The sequence below is a fragment of the Nyctibius grandis genome, chromosome 4, assembly GCF_013368605.1.
Source record: "Nyctibius grandis isolate bNycGra1 chromosome 4, bNycGra1.pri, whole genome shotgun sequence".
In the NCBI taxonomy this organism is placed as follows: domain Eukaryota; kingdom Metazoa; phylum Chordata; class Aves; order Nyctibiiformes; family Nyctibiidae; genus Nyctibius; species Nyctibius grandis.
This window is the reverse complement of record NC_090661.1, coordinates 82,372,952-82,393,318: the sequence shown is the minus strand read 5'-3', so window position 1 is coordinate 82,393,318 and position 20,367 is coordinate 82,372,952. Positions and strand designations below refer to the sequence as shown.

The window sequence follows — 20,367 nt, the reverse complement described above, 5'->3', positions numbered from 1 at the left end:
TAAAAATCAGAACAGCACTTTCCATAAAGCCCATATTGCTCCAAGACCTTAATCTGAGGGGTTGGAGATTGTGTCTTTTTTTCTGAGAGGATGACTTAAAAGTCAAACTGCCTCACCATGTGGCCCTTTTGGGGTTATCAGTGCCCTTAAAGCAGTATTTTGTCACACCACCCGCTCCGAGTGTAAGCCATTCCTCATTCTTGGCTCCGGTGCACAGAAAACAAAGGATGTCTTCTGTGGGTCAGAGGTAGCCATGTCTTGCAGCAAGTTGGCTTCCACCAGCACTCTTCAGGAAGCAGAAGACAGAAGTCAGTACAATGCTGTTGTTTACTGATCATGGATATGTTACAACACATCTTGTAACACACATGGTAATTGCCCAGGGTTGCAGAGAGGCAGTATTTGATTATGAATTGTTTATGACAGGTGACAATGCTGTTGGCAATTAGTCCGAATTGCCATGCAAATTCCCAGCGGCAGCCTATTACCAGATATAGACCTGTGAGGAGAACCACTGTGAAAACAGACTGAGTGCACCGTTACCGTCAGGGCTGGCTGCCAGTTCCAAATGTCAGGGCTGTGCTACTGCAGGTCTCAGAATCCTGTCCACCATATGAACCACTTGACATCTTAATAGGCTTGCCAAAACAAGGAGGGTTAGTTATGCAAACCCCTGTCTCTCTCTTGCATCAACAAGTCACTTGTATTTTAAACACTGCTCACAGCACTTACTGACTATGCAGAAGGGTGATCAACACTCAGGAAAGCAGGCTTGCTTCTGTCAATGCCAGCATGATAAGTAGGTGAAGAGGAAACAGAATGAAAATATTTAAGCCTTATTTAGTCTCAGCAAAACCTTGGGTAGTTCAACCTGATCTACCGCCAACCCGCTACATCTGGACTTGGTTTCTGATGAAAGCATCTACAGAAACAAATAAAGTGATATAATCCAGCCCTAAATAATGAGCAAAGCTTAGAAATAGTCTGTCACGACAAATGGAAACTATGCTGTTACAAATACCAAGAACTTGCCCAGTGATGCAGTAAGAGAACTGCTATCAGTGCTAAAGACCTGGCACTCTCTTCTTAAAGAGAATTACGAGGGGAACGGTAATGCTGCATTTCAGTCAGAACAAAATGATACATTTCTATAACATATGTCATCTCAACAACTTCGTAGTAGCTCTAAGCTGGGAAGACCCCACGGGAGTGCCTACAGAAGGGCATAAACAACATCATGAAGAAACTGGATGACTTGGAAGAGAACCACTCTCTACGTAATAACCACTCCATGACAAAAGGATCTTGAAACCAGTCCAGGAGTGAACAGAAGTGACCTCTGTATCATAACTTTGTTGGACTGTGCAAAACAAGTTAGCTGCCCAGTGCCTTGTGAAGAGGCACTCGTCACACACGCATGGAAGCGTGTTCCATCCAAGCTGGCCCTACCAGGAAATGGCTCAGGTCACATCAGTGAAGTGGCTCAGCAGACAGCAGAGTGGAATCTGACATTGCTACTACCCATGGTACACCAGGGCCCTGGCTCAAGGAATTCAATATGCCTGGCAATCAAACCAGCTTTTCTTACCCCACCAATGCAAAAACAGAAGACAAGGACAGACAGTATCTTACTACAACTCCTTCCTCCCACCCCTGAGAAAATGAATACAAACAGAATGCCAGCCCTCCTGCCAGAATGATAAACCATGTCTCCCTACGTACCATTTGTTAAGGAACCCTCAGTACAGCTTGGATACCAGCAGGTCCAGGTTTCAAAAAAAACTACAAAACTAGGATTTATTCCTGCAACTATTTAACTCTTTGCACATGATCACTTTCACTAAACAGAATTAGGTATTACCATAACTTTAAGGACATAAACAGTTGCAATTGAGGATGGCTTCCAAGGCAGCACCCACTTACACAAGTACCACTGGACTTTACTAAATGGATTTAAATCTGTACTTAACTTCCTCTGGATACTCACGTTCCTTGCTAGAACAGAGCTACATTCACATCATGTGTCTTCAGTTCTCATTTTCACACAGATCTGCAGTTTATTTTTTCAAATGAAAACGTATTGACTGAAGACAAAGACCAGGAGGTAAATCTAAAGAGTCTTCCCCTACTCTGTGATAAGATACACAGGTAAAAAACTAATAGGTATAGCAACTTTTGGTTTAACATTTTCTTTAAGCAAAGGTGTTGTTTGCACAGCATCTTACAAAATAGGCTCAGCATCAGATCTTTCAACTGCTGTTGTAATATAAATATTAAATAATTATACTAACGTCATAGGAAGGCCCTGTCTATTATAAGAATATTTACAGGATAGTTTTAGAGCCACATAGACCAGAGTAATACAGTGAAAGACTACTACAGACCTCAGAGACACAGTTCATAAAAATAAGTTTCCAGACGAATTATGTGGTATGTTCAGAGCAGAACTGTCCATCCCTAATTAGCAACTTTAGACATACAAAAAGGTGAAATCCCATTTGGTTCCAAGTAACCACCAAGTGTACCATGCATCTAAAGTATCTGTAGCATGAAACTCTCCTATTTAAATTTTTCAGAAATTTTAGATCTGAGAGCTGCAGTTCTAATTATCTCTTTATGACCCTCTACTTTCTATTTCCCATCAAGACCAGCTACCCAGTGCTTTCCAGCGGCAAGAATCTCCTGAAAAAATGTTGCCAAAGTGTGGCTTGCACACCAGCATATGCATACATGAACTTTGTAAAATATAATCCTCACTCAAGATAAAATTGGTGATGCCATGGATTTTAAACAGGGACACTTCCACATGTACAAACACGGGGAATAAAGAGTAATGACAGGATCCCCTTCACCTAACTAGAGTTAACCAAACGCCAGGCATCTAGACAGCTACCTCTGCAGTCAATAGTGAGCGAGTGACAAGGGCTTCGAGAGGACAAGTCATCCTGCACTAGGACAGGCACATAAGCTGGAATGGATCCCCACATGGCAGTGCTTTTCTCGCTCTACTCATTATGGAAAGAGCCTGGAAACGTAGTTTTTTTACATATGGGAGTGAGATTTACCTCCCCCTAGCAAAAAGAGCAATAAATCCTCTGTCACAGCCTCAGGTGGTGATAGCTGAGATCATGGCAACTAGCTAGATCTAGATCATAGCACACAGGCAGTAGGCCCTATTTGCAGGGCTGCTCTCATTCCCTGCTACATGGAGATGCTTATTCCTTTACAAAAGGAAAGGGAACAACTGGCACTCAACGGCCACACAGATTTCTTTTCCCACCACAACAGCATATATGTAGTTAGGTAGTGCCAGCTTGTAATAGACTTGAAGTTCTGGGTTTTGAAGTTGTGGCTTGTGTTTTGGCAGAGACGTTGTTTGGACCCAGCCACATTCACTACAAATACCACAGCTGAAGGTGTCAATTCCAGACTGGAAATGTGGTTGGCATTTATAGACCAAGCTATGTTGGAATATTTGGGATCCCATGGCATTAAGATAACTAATCAAATGCCAGATGGCACAGTTTCTTGATGAAAGTGGTAGGCCTGGAACACTAAAACAGCAATTTCATAACATGGTCACCCTTTCACCTTCCCAGAGGCCCCGTGGAGACTGTGTGGCTCAGTGCTCAAATGTGACTAAAACTCTGGCATCCCTCTCGACTCTGACACAGATGAGGCCAGGGCCCTTTTCTTAAAAGCTGGGTTTGGATCTAGATTCCTCAGAGGAAATCCCCACCCTGGCTGCAGCCATAGTCCTAAGGATGGTTATTCATCACTGGTGGTCTCTGGATACAACTTCTGGAGTACTGGGGGATCCGGACAACTGTACCTATTATAAAATACTGTAGCAGATAAGGTGTAATGCATTTAAACACAAGATGCTTAACATGCTGCACTAGACCTCATAGATGGTAAGGAGTCTTCTCGGCTAGCTACACAGTTATCGGACAAGTGCCAATTTACTCATTTCCAGCCTGCTTTATTGCTCCTGTGTTAACAAACCCCAGTTAGCTTTTCTAATTGTAAATCAGGTTGCATTCCAGAAACAGTCAATATTATTAGCTGTATTTAATAATCTGTTCTGGCAGATCCTGTTTATTCCAATGTTGACAGAGACAAAAATACAACACCAAGAGAAGGAAATATAGATTAAATCCATGAAAGATTTATGTACATTATTGATTGTGTAAATCCAGGGACAGCACTAAGGAATGGAAATGAAATGAGATGTTTCCTGAAGTAACATTTCAGACCATTATCATTTTTGCACCATACTCACTTATTTAAAGAGACAGCAAAAGCCCTATGCCTCAAGATAACTCCCCACTTCCATAGAATAACCATGTTGCATTCGTTATTTAGGATCTGATTTTGCAGTTTCATACACAAATGGCCTTTCCATGAGCAAGTCCACTGACAGCAAGGCAGTCACTCACATAGGCAGGGATTTCTCTTGCAAATAAGGGTTTGCACGCATCTGTTAGTATGTGTTTGTATGGCAATCTGTGTTCCTATTAAACTGACACTATCATGGTCTCTTAATTTATCTAACAACCATCTCAGCTCATGTAACAAGAACGCTCTTAAATATATTCTTATTTTTGCTTCTGTTATCACTTTAATACAAATTGAGCTATGTTATCCTGAGCTACAGGGTGCAGTATTAATTTGAGCTCTAGAATGTCAACAGGAGAAGAAAAGGCAGTTCATTGTGGTAACAAAATGCTGCATTATCAGTCTGCAAAATACATGTGGCACTTAGAAGACAGCGATCCTCATATCCTTGCGAACTTTCACAAGGATCTGTTACAAAATGCCATGAGCAACTGATAGATTGTTGTCGTGTTGGGACGGAAAGAAACTGGCTCCCATCAACAGTCTCGTGACCTACAAGCATGGTTAACACGGGACAGAACATCCTCCCACAATGATGCAGCCCTGCACATCAGAAGTCCACACCACAGTCGTGGCTCTTAAATTCACGATCAATACATTGTTTTTCTTAATAAAACTAAATTACTTGGATTTGGGGATGTTCCTCAGAGAGATATAAAACTTCATATAAATTTTTCACTGATCAGCAGACAAATCAGTTCAAGTTAATGATGCAAGTTGACACTTACATAGAACTGGACATCTTCAAACAGCTGTGCAAACATTAAATTAGCTTTGCTGCATTTGTGCGAGGTAGGTACGTGTTATTAGGCTTATTTTAACAATGGGGAAATGAAGAAGCACAAAATTAAATTTTTAAAAAGCTGTTGTGTTTGTTTAATTTCCTTCCACTGAAGTTCATGGAAAAATTGCCAGGGTCAGATTTGCATTTGCGTGGTATCCCTTTATACCCCTCTGGCAGGGCAAAAAGCCTAGTTTTAAGGATCCTGACCTTGCCAGGCAGTGTAATGAAGCCTTAGTGGAAATCAGAACTAGGCCTCCATCAGCTTGAATGGGAATGGATTTACATAAGCACTGTATGCTTTTTAAAATCCTGCCCACAATAGCTAGATGATTTGACCAGTATGACACAACAGGCTTGTGACAGAGACAATATGACAACTCAGTTTGTCCGACATTAGTGAGCACTAGACCAAATCAACCCCTCTGAATACGCTTCTTGCTTGGAAGAGGGTTCAGTTACACAGAAAAATTTAAATTATGTTAGAGCATATTTTAAAAAATAGGAATGGGTGCAAAACATTTGATCTGATAGTTCTGCTGACCATCTATTACTAATCTGCTCAAAAGTAAGTGCTGTCTGTGCTAAGCTACTTTAAGGGGAGAAAGAGAAAGATCTGCAATGGGTGTCTACTGTTAAAAGAAGGTGAAATTAACCAAGTTATTTCATTAACACTTATGTAAAAAATGGACAAAGGCAGAAATACTGAAGGAATCTTGCAGAAATAAGATCCCAGAAAAGGGTCCCGGCTAAGAAGACAGGCCTGGATGGAGGATTGAGATTAGCTACCCTTGCTGGATGGAGGATTGAGACTAGCTACCCTTGCTGGATGCAAATGCACTGCATTCACTGTATATGGATACTTATTTCCACCAGCTTCCAGCATGATTAAGGCTGAGAGATGCCCTGTGTGTGAACATACATGTATGACTTAAGACTGAAATGCTGTTTCAAGAAAACTACCCAAGTTTGTTTAAAACTCTATCAGTTCAGCAAGTTGTTCCCTCCTTCCTCTCCCTCCACCCCCAACCAGTGGTTACACTTTAACCATGTATGGAAGAGATTTCACAGGTCTGAGTCATTAAAACCTACAGAGAATAAAAGAACTTGGCAAATATGAAAGTAAAGCATTTTAAATGGCTCTGAGACAGCCTGCTCTTCCTTGCTACTGAAGATGTGATAGATGAGTTGCCATTTATGTGTAGGAGCTGATGATTTGAGGTTTTGAACAAGTCTTTAAACTTAATTACATGCAATGTGCCCCAAAAATGGTTCAAATACAAATTATCATGTCAAAAACTGTAGGAAAACTTTTGATCTTCTTAAAAAAAAGAAGAAGAAAACAACATTTAAAGTAGTAGTCTTGTGTGTTATCTGCAGACAAACTTCCTGCCAAATATTCTTGTCCCTGCCAAAAACTATGGTATTTTTGGATAGTTTCTTATTTACAACCCTTCAGTGTGCATGAAACACTGATGTTTTGCCATTTTTAGGAGTGCCTTATCACATGAAAAGCTCTAATACAATGTGAAGTTCCAATCTCCTCTTACAGCACATGACATTGGGGAGAACATTACAGCAGTCATCTTCCCCATAAGAAACAGATATTACAGGGGGAAAAAAAACCAAAACAAACCACACAACAAAAAAACCCCACAACTTTGTGGAAAGATCCAGGATACAGGAAATGTTGTGTGGAAGCTTACACAATGATGAGACATTGCCTGTAAGCATGTGGGATTTACCAGGGACAATATCCTGCTCCTGGTAATACTGTAAGATGCAAATAGAATTAATGGATATGGTTTTTTTCTCCCTCTCCATATTTTTAGAAGACATTTATCCACACATCTACCAGATCTGCCTTTATGAAAAACAGATTTTCTGATGACACTCAACTTCCAAACCTTTTAGGATGTTCCCATTCAGAGTGTTGCTAAGTAATCACAATTCAGTGTAAATTTCCTCCCTGAAGATAATTCAGCAGGACTCAGATTCTCCAAGAGCTCATTGAGAAACTGGGATTCAGGTAATCTGAGCTTTATTCCCAGCCTTCTGCAATCACTGCACTGCATAGCAGTGTCTCATTTTCTCAATTAAAAAACAGAACTAAAACCATCAGTCTCCTTTTCAAGCACTTAAAAAATTGATCAATAGTCTATAATAAAGTTTTGCACTTTCATCACCATGTTAAGCACTCAGTCCATCCACTCCTAAACAACCAGATTTCGACATTTATTTTCTGTAAGCTCCTGGAATATTCCAGCTAACATTTACACCAATTCAGCCACAGCAGCATTTCTCAAAAGCAGATACTTCACTTACTCCTATGTCAATCCAGAATAACTGATTTCAAATGCAGTGACTCCAGGTCTTAGTTCTGTTGCTGTAGATGCAAGTTATGGTCCTCATCATGGAATCTGATCCATGCCAGTACTGGCAGTCACACAGATCCCTACCAGAAAGAGTGCCTTCATCTGCCCAATCACAAAAAAAATATGGGATTAATAACGCAAAGAACGAGTGGTCCAAAGTGATTCCTAGTGCCATGTGATTTCTGATGGCATTATTAATGATTACTTTACTTCTATGAATCCCACCTCCCCTCCTATCCCAGCCATTCCCTGATGCACAACATGAATAAACTGGGACGAATGAGAATACTGAGTACCTTGAAAGAAAAATCTACCTATACTTTTTAATTACGTCATGGATAACAGTCTTTCTATGCATACTATTCACAGGAAAAGTATATCATTACAGATAATTAGTATTCTATTCTTCATAAAACACATTCATTTCATATACATAATCTTTAAAGAATCACTCACACATCACGCAGAAAATAATTTATTTAAACAATACTCCCTACAAATCTTTTCACATTTTACCTACTCTCCCTTACTCATTAATGAGGACCCAAATTTGCCATTTACTCATTTTTCTTCAATGTTTTTTTACTCCAACATCAGAATCAGCAGAGTTGAAGACTATTTTGTCACACAGAAGATATCAGGACACTGAGTGAGGATAAAGACTCTGAAGAGCTATCTGAGAGTGAGATGCAAAACAGGTTAGCACAGATTTGAGTGCCAAAAGCTTCTCACACCTGGCAAAATGACGAGACATAGACAAAAAAGAAATAGGCTTCAGAGTTTATTCTCTGTGAAAATTAAGTGGGTCTTAGGAGTCTTGGGAGCTCAGAACATGCAACTGTAGGAATTCAGAAACTAATTAAGTCATGGTCTGGATGAGGTTTTCTGTACGACAGGGCACCCCTGAGTTATGTGCTTTTGGCCCTGGAGAATCTACCACATACAGAGCCAGCAGATTTTAATGGAATCTAAAAATAATTTAGAAAGTTACATTAAAACATATTCATGTGCTAAACATTACTGCAGCTTGCCTAGTAGGGGACATCAACCCATAAATCTCTGCTTTCCTCCATTCAGATATTACCAGAATTTACAATCAAAAATAAGAGACAAAGATCTCACTTCTGTAGATTAATTGGAGTAAAGTGAAGTAAACCAGACATGCTCTATGTGATAGATGTGACTCTTTCCTAATAAAGCTTTCAGTAGATCTTTAATTCAGCATATGCCTTCTGTATGGATAAATACACATGATGCACTTACTGAAATATGAAAACAGATTATTTCAGGTATTTTTATTACAGCATTATCTAAAGGTCCGGTCAAATCCTATCCCTAATGTCCTAGTTTACAGCCAATACAGACAAATGAAGCATTATTACATTCACAGGTGGGGAAACTTAATGCAGACAGATCAAATAACGTGCTAGAGATCACACAGAGTGTGTGCCACAGAGTTAGGTATTAAACTCATTCTTCCCAGTGAGCCCCAGTTTACTGTCAAAGCTCTTTTTCATCTGCCACAGGGCAGGCTGGACAAGGCTGCTGTGCTCACTTATGCCTGGGTCTAGTTTTTTTCCCTTTCTTGTTGGCAGTGGACTATTGTTGTGCAAGGCAGTAAACTATCATATGATGATCGCATAGAGAGAATATTTTGTATAAGGGGAGACCATTCAGTCACCTCAGAGGAGTCTTACAAGGGAAGTCTCTCCTGTAGAACAGGCAGGAAGCTCTCTAGGAGGTGCTTTAAAAGCTATTAACCACACTCTGGGTTCTGGCTCTTCCTCTAAATGACTCCTTCTATTGAACCGCTTGCCTCAGGAAGTTGTGGAATAACAAACTTTGTCATTTAAACTTCAAGGAAATCATCTGGAAAAGCTTAACAGGAAACTGAGGCACAGTGTTTGGTTCTGTTCAGCTCCCTGAGCTCAGACCATTAACAGCCATTTCCAGTCACTGATGGAAGAACTGGGAAGGCCCTGCAGAGCGGGGAGCAGCAGCAGGTAGCCCTTTATTTGCAACAATATATAGCTCCAGCCTTGCAGAATGACCGTAAGTTACTAAGCAAGAAGATGAATACCTAAAGGAAACATTAAAGTTGAAGTCCATCATGAGAAAGAGACAGAGTTACTGTCTTCAGCTATCACACAAATCTACCTAAATCAAGAAGTGTTTTTTAAATGATCCTGGAGCTACTCTAACCTCTATCTACTTCATTTAAGCCTGGTTTTCCCAACAAAAACACACAGGCTCACAGCCTGGAGCTAAATCAGAATGAAACCCAGATTAGCTGCAATTTTAATTTCTCAAACCAAAGCCTACAGAAGAACTCTGGTACCTGCGAGCAGTTGCTGGGCTACCTGTGGCCATGGGAATGCCAAGAGTAGCCATACCCCATTTTGCTGCCATGCAAATCTCAGGTGAGGTGAATATTGCAAGGACAGATGCAGGTGATCACTCTCATTTTCCAATTTTATTCTACTCCAGTAAAGATCCAGCCCAGATATCAACCACAATGCTTGTCTTAAAGTCCACGCGTCTGCATGCTCACAGAGACTGGAGCTTTTAAAATGACAGCAATTCTTCCATATTTATGCCAGCATAACCAAGAAAGACCTAACCCTAGGTCTCACTTAAAATGTTTTAACTGTGCTACTAATTATTGAGTTAAATCATCAAGTCTGAGTCTGGCCTTAAATGGTTCCAGCTGCAGCAGAGAAATCTAGAACCAAACCCAGACTTTAAGTTTCTAAGGCTTAATGTCAGCCTCAATTTTCTGTTAAAATAAGACAAAAATTTCAGCCCTAAATTAATTAAGTTATTAAGAAGGCTTGAAGTTGAGCCCATCTTACTCCCAGTTTTAGTAAAAAATTTCTCAACTTGAATTTGCAGTTAGACACATGGCATCTCTTTTACTTTTGTTTCAGGATGTTCATTTGCGGGAAATTAACAGGCAAGAGGTGCCTATCTGAGAATGGAATCAATCAGGAATGCAGTTACAACAGAAAGAATTTCAGCAGACCATAAAAGAGAAAGAGGAAAAAAGAAAACCCTGCTACAATTATAGTCCAGCAAAATGCAACTGTAGTGAGTTTGGGCTGCTTCCCAGTACTCCAGAGGGAATTCTGCTATTTGCTGAGTTTAGTGAATGTAATCTAGTGCCAAAGGAAAAACAGAAAAAAAAGTGCCGCTGCTTTCACCATTTTCTCAGTTCTGCTTCGTATGAGAAAGCACACAAAACACAGAGAAATTATTGTATTACTGTGAAGGCAGATAGAAACTTGCAAAGCAGATGTTCTCAGCACACATAAGAGGGATTGATTAGACATTGAATAAAACTATACAACCAGGATAAAAAAAAAGTCACTCTGCAGGCAGAGATAAATCAAGAAATAGAGGACTCAAAAAGTAGTTTGGAAACAACATCTATAGTGATAAGTAAGTCTTGTTTTGTTATACAGTAAAAGGGAATCAATACGTTCCACTACACATCATACACAACACCATGAGAACTACTTTCCTCCAAGAATCTCAGTATGCAACTTTAGGGAATTTATAAATCATTCAGAAGAGATAGAAACAGTTAACAGGAAACGTAAAATGAAGTAATTCAAACAGAATCTACCTCCAAAACCAACAGATACTCCACTAGTTATTTATAGCGGAAAATTAGAAGTAATTGGAAAGGTCTTAAATCTTCCAAGATTTTAAATACTTACTTCTTGCAGCCAAAATCACATCAGTTGAATATCCAGGAAAATGTTAAAAAGCTTGCATTAAGGAGCTTAACCAGCTGCGAACACGATGTAGCCTTTCCTTTGGACTGTCCAGCCATAGACATTTACTCATTCAACAGAAGCACAGAGCATGATACTGTAGTGCAGCCCTTTACGTGGGGATGCCAAAGAGGGGGGAGGGAGGGGAAAGCCCTTCCCCAAAGGTTTTGGTTCAGCCCACTCATTAAAATACAGAGTGGAAACAGCTGCTGTAGAAAGGAAGAGGATGTCCAGGCAGTTTTTTATTACGTTTCTTAGGTGTAAAATGGTTTCATTCTGGAATCTCAGTAACAAAAACAATTTTTCTTCTGAATTTTGTTCTTCCTCTGCATTGCTCTTAAAGAAACTGGCTCTTACTCAGCTCAGAAATAAGTATAACATACTGGATACTCAGGTCTCCGTTTTCAAAATAATTACATCTCACTAGGGGAAAACAGATCCCTAAAAGATCCTCCCTCTCCTCCCTGCAAGGACTAGTACAAGTACATGTGTGCTTTATAACACTTAAATCTACACGTAATGTAATACTCAGTTCATCTCAAATGATTGCCCACCAAGGAGTCCCAAGCAAACAACAAACACCAGCTCACGAATAGCAACATTTATAATTGATAGCATGCCTCTTACAGATTATCACCTCAAAGTTAAAACTGGATAAGGAACAGAGGAGGGTGGCAAGAACAATGAAAGCTCCTCAACTGTTTCTTGACAGGGAGACACTGAATAAATGAGGATTCTTCAGTGTGAGAAAGTGTCAGCAGAGGGGAGATAAGAGAGCTCTTTAAATCTTGAAAGGCACCAAAAATGCTAATCTGGGAATGGCAGCTCATTCCTTCTGGGAACACAAGAACTAAGGGGCACTGAAAGAAATCCCTAGGCAGAAGTTTTATAACAAACAAGAGGAAGTACTTTTTCACGTCGGACATAATTGGATGCAGAGCTCATTGCCGCAGGATCTTGTGGAGGTCCACTGTGTAAGAAAACTCAAAAAATGAAATTCGGAAAAATCTTAAGCTAAAACTCTTAGCTTGCAAAGTTATTAACCACAAGTTACTAGAAGGCGTGGATATCTCAGGTGAAGTAGCAATTTTCATTTGCCCTCTACATTAACCCTTCCCCTAGACCTGTGACACCAGCCACTGCTAGAGCAGCAGACTGCATTAGAAGGATCTTTGAGCCACAACTGTGCCTGTTCTTAAAGTCCCATTTACCTAATTTTCATAACAGCCTTTAGTGAGAAATTGTTTGTGTTATTAGGTCCATTTCACAGATGGAGAATTAACTATGTACGTTAAGGCCCAAAGCACCACAGCTCTTTGGAAATTTTGACTAGTAACCACAATTCGACAGTTAGGTACTACCCTTAAAAGTCATCGGCAAGTGACTTTGTCCTTCTCAAGGGCAGCACCTGAGGTGGCCTGCCTTTCAAATCCCTGCACCTGTGACTCATCCCTGTTCACTCCAGTATAACTACTCCAGTATAACTACTTTCATGGGCAAAGTTATTCACCAACAGGAGTTTTTCCATAAGAGATTTCAGCAGCTATTACTCCTATTTTCTGCTCTCTCTCCCTTTGCCTACAGTTACAAAAACTAATGCATTCTGATAATGAAATCCTATTGCAGCACAGCTATTTCAAATACATACTTGCCTTTTATATATTGTCAAATAGCATTTTTCATTGTAAAGCAAGCAGATAATCACTGGGTAATGGCTGTTCTTATAGCAGCAACTAGCAAATAGTTTGTGCAATCAAGGTTGTGGGTTTTTTCAGTAAGAGACATTCTTTAAAAATACCCTGGTAGTGGCCAAGCATTCACTATGTGGCAAAAGGCACAATTGCCTCCTGGCCCTGCTGGTTCAACAGCTGGTCTTAATTAATATTGAGAAACAAGACACTTTTATGCAAAATAAGCAAATTGACTTTAGATCCTTTTCAGATTGGGTCTGAGAAAAGCAGCCACAAACTCTGCTTCCCTTCTCCACTCTTAATTTTAAACAGGGGCTTCATAGCTGTTTGTCTGTCTTTGTGTGTTTAATGTTTCCTGGAGGCCAGCAAAGGCATGCAAAATATTTTAGTTCAGGGCCCCTGTATGGTTGTAATAGGAAATAGATGTCTCCCTTAAAGAGATGGGTTAGTATAGAAACAGAGATTACGTGAATGACAGCAGAGTCTTATGTGTTTATATCAAAGGGAAGGAAAGGACAGATAAATATTTACTGCTTTCCATCCACATCGTAGAACACAGATGCTGCCTATTTTTGGTTACTTCTTGTCTAAGTAATTCAGGTTAAGGTCTGGTACTGTTTTCTTTGTCAGAACTTTTCTTCATACTAAAAAGAAAGTTCTGAGGCCATCTTTGCCAGATAGTTCCTTTAAGCTGCAGAAGAGCCTCACAAAGAGAAAGCTGGTTTCTAAATGCTGAGCTGGTCAAGACTTCATGCTTGTAGAAGTGTGGCCATCAGAAACTAGCAAATCGCAGACGTTTTGGTCTACCTGAGAAAATGTATGTTTCCTGTGCAAGGCTTCACACCTGCATTGAAATAGCCTTTTGGAAAATTCTAAGTGTTTCAGTGCTAGCAGGCTGAGAAATGGTGAAGACACAGATGTAAACAAGGCTTGGTTTCTTACTCCTGTCCCTTCTCACTTTGCCCAACCTGAAGAGTACATACCATCCCCTCTCCAGCAGGGAAGGGGATGACAGAACAAGAACAGATATTCTCTTTCCTCCTGCACAGGCCCTAATCAATAATCTTCAGGTCCTGATCTCTGACCCATTAGTGGCAGCAAACTGTGATCCCAAGTCTGCTTCACCACTGTTTACTGACAGGTCCATCCTTTCTCTCTTTCACTTTACCATGTACCTACTGCTAGAGAACCAGAAGAACTAAAAATAATTGGGGGACAATTTGCCTTTCGTAGATGCAGTCTTACCTTCCCTTCTTCAAGGCTTGACTAAAACTGATGAGATCTCTCTTCCCCGCCCCTTCTTTCCCTCTTCACATTAAAAGTTGCATGGTAAATCAAGAAGAATCAAGAGGGGCTGAGAGAAAAATCTTTTGCCTCATTTTGGTTTACTGTTTTCATCAGCAACTGTTTCTTTTTGGAAACATTCACAATTATTTCAAATTAAATATTGAGAGGGAGAGGGGAGTTGCAATATAAATGGACTGGATGGCTAAATGTATCAAAGCAACCACCTTTCAGCTTTTGGTTCTGGAATGGCATGCGCTGTATTACTAGTGACGCTATTATCTTTGGAAAATCCCCAGTGATTTTATTAAAACCCAGATTATTAACTTTGGGTTTAGACCATTGTTTCTATGACATCATCAGGGGGTTCATGGGATCTTTCCCAAATTCTGCCACGTTTGACTTTTTCAGGCCATTTCTACAGCCCACCTTGAAAAATAGCTTTGTGTGTTTACAAAGATCACTGAAAAGCTGCTGGTGGACAACATCTATCATGACTGGCCCCTAATCACAAAACCCTGAAAGATAATAAAGGGCTACTGCTCCTTAACTAGCATCTGCAAGCCAATCAGTGAGCCTTGGAAATCAGACACAACCCTAGACTTTAAGCACAATACTTTTGGATAAGCTCTCAATTCCCTCTTTCAGCCTAACATGTACAAACAAATTCCTCAGCAGTGCTGTCTTTTAAAAAAATAATCACTTTCTCAACAGAGAGCAGCAAGTTGCCCATGCCCAGCATTTTTCATGACCATGGAAGATAAGGTTAATTTTGACTGAGATCAACACAAACTGCCATGCTTACATGGAAGTCCCATGGGATATTTTAATATTTATCCTGAGCACAGAAGTCTCAAATTTTTCAGGATCCATTCAAAAAATGCACACACTTTATAGAATCAAACTGCGATTGACCTCACTCAGAAATCTGGTGGGCTGAGGCACTGTGATCAAGCATAAGAGATGCTGAGCAGAACCTCAACAGTATCAATCTGTTTTTCAGATCATGAAGCTTCTCCCTCCCAGCTAACTTCCCCACCCACCCTGAAAGCACTCTGCTTCAGGAGTGGCTTTTCTCACCAGGGAATCAAAACTTTCTTTTAATGTGGTTCATGGAAAGTTTTGTTGTTTTTTTTTTTCTCCAGCCCACCTAGGCTGGAAAAAAGTGTTAGTCCTAATCAAAACCCAGTATAATAACTCTGCCCATCTGTGGACAGTTCAACTTGCAAGGAAGCAATTCCACAATTGCAATTTCTAGTGGCTCATTATGGGAATGGTGGTGTAGCACAACCACAGAAAGAGTTGTACTGGAATGATTTGAGCATAGCTATTGTAGAGCACTTTGAGATGCTTTCATCCAAAAAAAGGTTTTATGAAAATAGGGATTAGATCAATTCTAGGGCAATTGTGGTCTTTAAGTATAGGAAGGACTTCCCATAAATTCAAAGGGTCATAGAGACAACTGGATACATAGGATTAATTTTATTCCTATTTGTCTTCAGTGGTACATCACGGGATATAGAAACTGAGCTGTGGAGTATAAACAGTACAACCCCCAGGCATAATAACTGAATTTATTTCTGATCCAAAGTCTGCTATCAGTAACATGAATCCTATTACTGCTTTCAGTGGGCTTTGTATGAGTCTCCCATGGGCAACGTGAAAAAGACACGAACTCAGACAACTCGGAGAAACAAGGACAGTGTAATCTCAGCAATGTAGGGGGAAAAAAACTACTTTCCAGAAAAAAGGACCTGGGAGATGCCACAGTTGATCAGATCACTGATTTACTTAATCCAAAAGCCTTTATCAGTACCAGAAGCCTCAGGGTCACATACAAGAAACCAACCAGCAATTCTGGGAAAGCTGCAGCTGGGCATCTCTCCTGTTTGAGAAGCCACAAAGCAGCTTCCCCAGGTCAGAGAGGCACCATTTTGCTTTTTAGCTGGATCAGTTCCCAGTTTGTCTATGTCCCATCAGCACTAGAGCTAACACAAGGTGAGGTTGGGGTCGCGGTAGAGCAGGGCATATTCTTTCAGTGGCAGCCAGGACTTGGATCAGTTTACACCAGTCGTGAAACCACAGCTCCACAAAAGAACTTAAAGTGAAATCTTTTACAGTTCAGTGCAACAAAGTAAAAGCCAAGAGAACAAGTCAGGTTCAGTTAAACCAGATATTTGGGAAAAAGTATGATTGTCTCTACTTCCAGAGCAATACACTCTGGCACCTCTGAAAACCTAGAACCAAACATCTGAATGTCCTCTTAAGTGCTCTGCTGAAGGTCACCTAAAGAACCTGTGGCACAGTAAGAAGCAGAGTCTGGAAGCCCTAACCTCGCACCTTCCCTATTTGACTGGCTTAATGTTCTCCAGATAGCTCATTTCCCTCCTGATTAGTGTGATATGTCCCCTCCATGAAGGACACACAGTATTTGATAAATCATTCTGCATGTTTACCACTTACCCGGCTTTCAGCACAAGTCCAAAGCACCCTGTTCCTTTCCCTGAGCTGGGTCTAGATTAAAGGCAGTGTACTATTCACAGACACTCCAAATTTTCACTTTCAGTCTAGACTAGAGACGTGTCTCAGCCACAAAAGTGCAGCCTGGGTCCTCACTCTGCCTATTTCTTGGATTTAGCTGAAGCCTTATCACTAGCTCTGCCTCCTCTTTGGGTTTGGCTGAAGCCTTATCACTAGCTCTGCCTCCTCTTCTCTCCCATTCCTCACTGCAGCCCTGGTGGTCCCCTCCATGCAGCACAGCTGCTTCTCCTTCCCTCTTGCTGAAGCTTATTTCTAAAATGCCTCCTTGGAGCAGATGTTTCCCATGTGTTTCACCCTTTATTTTCTTTCCCACCTCCACTTGTTCCAATGCAAGTAACAATTTCTCTCCTTGATCTTTCAGATCCAATCCTAAAATAGTGCAAGTACCCCTTAATCAACCTGCCCAACTTGGTTCTGGGGCAGGCAAAAAACAGCCATCTCTGCCTTTTCCCCTATGATAATACATGGCAAGAAGGAAAAAAAAAAAAGTTTAATCTTGGCAGGGCCTTTGGTTCCCATTTCACCTTCAGACTATCAGCTTTGGCTTTGGCATTTTTTTTTTCTTCCAGGGATTAAATTTTATTTCTTGGAAATATTTTGCTAAGCAGGATTAATATCTGCATCATTTGCCACTTTCCCTTCTACCTCATCCCCCTGTTTTCTAGCTGCCACTAAAGTCTCATTTGCAGATATAAATCTTAAGTTTATAGACAATTCACAGGTCCCATGCCCCTTCTCTGTGACATTTCCCTCTCGCCAGCTCTTTCCTTAGAACCAGTGCCTGCAGTGGCACTAGACTTTTATACAGATTACCTCTGCTCTGCTTCGTGTTTCCAAAATTCATTTCAACATCAGGCCAATTCAAGCCAGTTTCACAAGTTTATGTTAACTGTAGATCAAACCTAAAAGGAACACGCTCCGGATGGACTGGTACTGTAACCCCAGTTTTAGGGCACTACAACTTCTGCTCACTCATATGTAGAGACCGGTTTTGTGGGGTGCAGCGCTTCCACCCGCTCCCGTGCAATATTATGTTTCTCTGAGCAGGACTACTCACTTTAGGCCAAGTCCCAAAACGCTGTTATTGGTCTACAAAAGGAGCACGTAACCGCATTCTGTAGGCTGGCTGGCCAGCCCTGCTCCAGGGAGTGGGTGAGCATCAGACTACAAAGTGCCAGCAGCTGCCAATAGATCAGATCAGCAGAAGAACCCAAGCACCTAGAAACCTGAAACTAGAAACTAAAGTCATGCAGATTTTGTCCAAGCCAGGGTCAAAGCCCTCTGGATGGAGGCTTACCAGAGACAGTCCACAACGTACTTGTTGACAGGGACTTCATTCTTTAAAGTCCTCACTCCAGTCTCAGTCCCGAGCAGGGAGTACCCAGTAGCTGGGCTGTCTCTCTGTGTCCCACAGCCGTGGCACTTGTCACACTGCAGAACCGCTCACAAATGGACTTGAGCTGGCAGAGTCAGCAGACAGGACGGACGGCATGACCGGCCCCCTTGCTTCGCTAGCAACTGTGTAGGAGAACAAAAGCTGGTGACAGGATGTCCCTTTCCTGACAGCATTACTCCTGAATTTGCTGTCTCTGTGCAAGTAGCACTCCAGCGTGTGATTTCCCACATTCCACGAGCGCTCTGATAAAAACTGCTGCATTCAGCCAAATGTTTAGTAACTCCTCTGATACCTGTATATTAAAAATGAGCGTGGGGATGAGGGAAAGCAAAGAGAACTGTAATGGTCTGAGAATGTTACTTGCAGTGCTGGGCAAAGAAAAATTTTCCTTTCCAAATGCCACATGCAAATTTGTTGCAAGGACAAAATGGGTGCACAGGCACTGAAAAGCCCTAGGCAAAGACCTTAGTTTTGTTTCCAGCCTTACCCAGAGTCTCCATCCAGGACTTGAGCTGAGTCACTTCATCTTCCAGTGTTCCAAAAACATATATCAAGGTTGTATCCTCAGAGTGGCTGTTGTCTTTCACTATACTTGCACTATGTCCAGATCTCAGATGAAATCTCAAGGCACCACAAACAAAATTGGCAGAAACAGACATAATTTCATAGCACTGCCATGAAACTATTTCTACAAACTACCAAGAACTTGCACTCACTAGATTTAATAGGCCAAAAGCTTCTTAGCAATATGGATGAGATTGAACACGTCTGAATGATGGGTCCGGCTGTGTCAAAACTGCTGTGGAGCTCTGCTGTTCCCAGTACTGCCAACAGACAGCAAGGAGGAAAAATACCAACTGATGCTGCTGGAAGGTGCCACTCCTTTCTCAACACCAACTCTCTCTCTATTTCATGTACTCTTTCTCTCGGTCAGTTTTGGTTTTCCAGACCAGAGAGGACCTGGCGTGGGGTTTTTTTTGGGTTTTTTTGGGTTTTGGGTTTTTTTTAAAGAGCAACCTAGTGCCCTAGACAGCTTTGCTTAGAGCTAGCCCCAGATAACAATATAATTATTTCTCTCTTCCCATACTATCCACTAGACTTCCAGATTTACTGAGATTCCATTTGGCTGGAAGCTCATTATCGAGTGTTTTCTGCAGCTCCCATATAGGACAGATCCCAGGCAACAGACAAAAAAAATCTGTACCACCCTTTGTTTTTCAATTCCTTGATATTGCTGTAAAAAAAGAAAAAGGAAAACTGTGAGAAGCCTCAAGAATTCAGTATTATCCTAGAGAAAAGAAAGCCAGTTCTAGAAGCACCAAATCAGTAAAAGAAGCTTCCCACGTGGAGCACAAGGGTGGAGGGAAATGTGCAGAGCTCTGAAGACCAACAGGTAATGAAGTAATGAAGGAACACTTGCATTTTGATCAGGGCAGACCAAAGAAACTATGCTTACTGCTTTTCAAGACAACAACTTTCACAGACTTTATTCCACTCTGCTGGTATGCAGAGAATGTTGGTAGAAAGCCACCCAAAGTGTCCCACCCTCAAAATCTGCAAGATGCTTTCCATCAGATCCAGATACTGAAGCCATCTCTGCTTGAATGTTCAGAAGTGGCAAGAGAGAATTCTCCTATCCATTCCTGGACATTTCATGTTCAAGCTTATCTCATAGCTAACAACTTCTTTTCCATTCTTTACTACCTCCTAAACTTGTTATAGTGCTTCAATTCCTATTTTCACTCTTTTTACACCTTCTGATTTGTTAGTTCCTAGACCTGCAAATCCCCTTCTCCAGTCACTGTCTTCTCAGAAATCACTTATCCTTCAAACATTTCTCACCCTTCCTCCTACAAGCAGCTGCGCTGTATGTCATCATCTGGGCATGGTTTAGATTGGAGGCTCTACAGTGCAAAAAACAGGTCTTATTTATGTTTGTGAATCCTTGTCTAACTTTATGCTGCTGTATAAATGTTTAATAGGTAATAATGCATTTGCTGGAACAAGCTGTGCACTAATACCCAGTGAGACTCTTTGGATACAATCCTTGCTGACTGTCAGAAGCTTCTGGAATTAAAAATGTGCAGCTGTTTGGTGACACTGCAGTTTGAAAGCTAAAGGATGT

The 20,367-nt window shown here is 41.0% G+C and overlaps 1 protein-coding gene across 3 annotated transcripts in view; it reads right to left on the bottom strand.

Annotated features, from left to right (window-relative positions):
• The window catches only part of SORBS1 (sorbin and SH3 domain containing 1), a 177,577-nt gene that overhangs the window by 108,688 nt on the left and 48,522 nt on the right, over positions 1-20,367 (bottom strand). The window contains exon 1 of one of the 3 annotated variants that reach the window (XM_068397509.1): positions 11,274-11,298. The exons of the other annotated variants lie outside the window; for them this stretch is intronic. The gene's annotated coding sequence lies outside the window, so the exon portion shown is untranslated. Of the gene's footprint in view, positions 1-11,273; positions 11,299-20,367 lie in introns of those variants that run through there. 3 annotated transcript variants of the gene reach the window in all.